The following is a 3,564-nucleotide window of genomic DNA, read 5'->3' as shown; positions in this document are numbered from 1 at the left end:
GATAATGGTATGCCAAAATAGCTTAAGTCTAATATCAATATATTAATTGAAAGAATTTAAGCACATCTTCATGGTAAAGGTTGAAATTCTTATAAGAGTGCTAATCTCAAAGAAGATTGCTTAGAACTCAGTGGTATAGAGGCTTGGAATGAGAGATATGAACATAAATTCACCTAAGCTTCTATTGCATCAAAAACCCATCCAAATGCCTAAGAACTAAATGCCCTTTACAAACAATTTGAGTTCCAATGGTAAAAAAGGGTAGAAAAGGCTATGTTAATGCCATCGAAGGAGGCTTCGATGTCATCAAAGTCCATTCGATGCCACCGAAGGCTACTTTGATGCCATCAAGTAAATCAGAAAATGTTGTTGGACATATCTAACTTATTTGTTTGATGCCATTGATGGACCTTTGACGTCATTGAAGGTGGTCTTGATGCCATCGAGAAAATCAAATTTTCAATAGATTTCTTACTGGACACTTCTAACTCTTAATCGATGTCATTGAGGGTTCCTTCAATGCCATTGAACTTAGCCTTCGATGCCATTGAACTTAACCTTCGATGCCATCGAAGAAGTCAGAAAAATTGTCATTTTCTTACTGGACAGTTTTGACTCTCGATCAATGTCATTGAGGGGGCCTTCAATTCGATGGCAGCTCATTGCCATCGAACAAGCATCGAAAATTGTTGTTTTGGGCTATTGTTTACATAACAACTTCACACCTCTTCGAGCCTTATTTATCATATTTTACTTGGTTTTTTAAGGCTGAGGGATGATCAATTAGGTATTCTTATTAAGCCCAGATTATCTAAAGATCTAATGGTTGCTTTGGGTCAGGGGTTAAGGTCACCAAAGCACCTCATTTACATGTTCTTTCCTCATTGATGCTCTAACTTCGCTTGTGTCTTCATTCTTCATTTTACAAAGGCTCAATAGACTATGTGACACAAGGACTCACGTGATTGACAAATATGATGCAAAAATCAGTGCACTTACACTAATTACATGCCTTTTGCTATGTGAGGTGAATTGGAGAGATAAGATAAAAAATATAATTAAAGTAATGATTTAAGGCTCGAAGAATGATCAAGTGGAGGATTAGATATTTGGAGTATAATATTGAAAAATTCAAGTGCTAAAGATAAAAAAAGATTTAAAAATCACATAGTCAAATAACAGAAATAACATAATGTTTGGTCTCACCCGAGGTATGTTTAGTTCGATCGAAAGTGTCAAAGACAGTCCAGCAACAAATAGCGGTTTTCAAAGTAAACTCGGCTTGACTGTTATGTGTGACTGAAATGATGTTCGGTGTCATTGAAGTTAGGTTCGATGTGACCTAAAGGAGACAGAGAGTTTAGTACAATTTTTGAAGAAATTCTTCTACAACCAAAGGAACCTTCGGCTCAATTCAGTGCGACCAAAGGCTCTCGTCAGTGCGACTAAAGCGTGACAAAAGTGTGAAAATTTGAAGTTGGTCTAAAGTTAGTGCAGAATTTTCATATTTAAAGGGGTGATCTAAGACATTCTAAACATGAATTAAGATTTGAGAGAGAGAGAGAGAGAGAGAGAGAGAGAGAGAGAGAGAGCAAAATGTGGCAGAGCTTCTACAAAGCCTCTCTTCTTCTTCAGTCTTTTCATTTTAATTTGTTTTTCATGTTTTTATTGGATTTTAGTTCAACTATGACAATGGTTGATTAAATCTCTTAAATAGGGTTAAGCGGTGAAGCTTGTAGTTATTCTTAATGCTCTAATTTACTTTGATTCAAGTTTTATAGTTTTAATGTTAAACAATTCAATAATTTTAGTTTGAATAAAGCTTTAGTTTTAGTTTACTTTGATCTCATTGTCGACTTCGAGCACTTTAGATGCTTGGGAAGGCTAAAATTGTTTGCTTAGCTATTTTGCAAGGGATTGATCTATAAAATTTATAACTTTATCATAGACTATGGGAATGATAGATACTTTGAATTTCCTATGATCAATAACTTGGTACTTCAAGTGGGAATTGAATCAATTGAAGTTTAAATTTGTTTTGGTTTGTGACTTTTGAATTAACCGCTCTATTATCTGGCTAGATAGGATAGGACTTCAATTCTAGTTATGTTATTTAATTGAACCAAGCGAAATAGGCATTGAGAATGGGTACAAGTAGATCCTTAGTGCTCTAGTGTTTTATTTTATGGATTTTCTCTCTACATTACTTAGATTTTCATTGTTGCTTCTTCTAATTCAAATTGCATAGTTAATTTTAGTTTAAGTTCTAGTTCTAAAGTTTTTGAGAATATACCAATACAAGTCCATAAGGATTCGATCTTAGTTTCATCGAGTTAAAACTATATCACAGCCTTACACTTGGGGTTGTCAACCCTTGGGTTTGATCAAGTTTTTAGCATTGTTATAAGGGACTTCAGTTGGCATTTTCTAAAATATTTTAGAGTTAGATTTTTTAGGTTAGGGTTTTATTAAAAAAATCAAATACTAAAATTGTTTTTCTGTTTTGTAGAATCTAACCTAGAATCATCAATCGGGTGCTATCCTTCTAACCTTCTTACTTTAGATTATTTTAAAAATTTTTCTTTCCATAAAAGTTTTAATCGTTACAAAAGTATAAGTAGGTTTAGAATTAGGTTTGAGTGGTTCATGCCCAAATGAGTCCGTGATCATACTCTTCCTCTTCTAAGTGAGGGAGGACTAGTCGAAGGATTGTATCTCTATCACCGTGTTAAAAAACACATGAGATCCTTTGAATTGGCCGAGAACATGGCTGAGAACCAACCCAATTGGCAAGTTGAAGACACAAACACAACAGGATGAGAATGATGTGCACCATGGTCCACCAGCTAGAACTTTACGTGACCATTTACAACTAGCTAGGGCGAGCACTCCTTCATGCATGATTTTTTCACATAATGCAGGAAATGTAGATTTTAAACCAGAAGTGATCCAACTACTTTTAAAATTTCATGGACTAGACTTTGAAAGTCCATATCTACATCTCAAAGAGTTTAATGGGATTGTAATCACCCTATACTTTAATAATGTGTCTGATGATACCTTGAGACTGAAATTATTCCATTTTTCTTTGAAGGAGAAGGTCAAGTCATGGCTTCGCTCCTTAAGGCCGAGATCAATTGGAACATGGGTTGAGATGACGTAGGAGTTCCTTAAAAAGTTCTTCCTGGTTCATAAGACTAACACCCTCAGAAGAGTCATAAGGAATTTTTCACAAAAAGAGGAAGAAACCTTTTTCCAATATTGAAAGAGGTTTAAGGAAACTTATAAATGCATGTCTACATCATGGCTATGAAATTTGGCAGATAATAATCTTTTTCTAGGATGGACTAACTTCACACATACGCTAATTCGTAGAGATGATGTGCAATGGGGAGTTTATGAACAAGGATCCCAATGACACGTGTGACTACCTTGATATGTTATCTGAAAACGCTCAATCTTAGGATACTTTGAGTAATTCAACCAATCCTAAGTCGACTTAAGGAAAAAGGGGAAATTTATGTCTTAATGGAAGAAGATGATGCCAGGGTAACTAGCCTCACA

At 35.0% G+C, this 3,564-nt stretch overlaps 1 non-coding gene across 1 annotated transcript; it reads right to left on the bottom strand.

The window, feature by feature from the left end:
* Window positions 1–3,202: 3,202 nt before the first annotated feature.
* LOC131232122 (small nucleolar RNA R71) lies at window positions 3,203–3,310 on the bottom strand. The gene has a single exon (XR_009164727.1). It is a non-coding gene; the product is annotated as a small nucleolar RNA R71 (small nucleolar RNA).
* Window positions 3,311–3,564: the final 254 nt, after the last annotated feature.

The sequence above is a fragment of the Magnolia sinica genome, chromosome 17, assembly GCF_029962835.1.
Source record: "Magnolia sinica isolate HGM2019 chromosome 17, MsV1, whole genome shotgun sequence".
Lineage (NCBI taxonomy): Eukaryota > Viridiplantae > Streptophyta > Magnoliopsida > Magnoliales > Magnoliaceae > Magnolia > Magnolia sinica.
The sequence above is the reverse complement of the archived record's forward strand: the minus strand, read 5'-3'. Positions and strand labels throughout refer to the sequence as shown.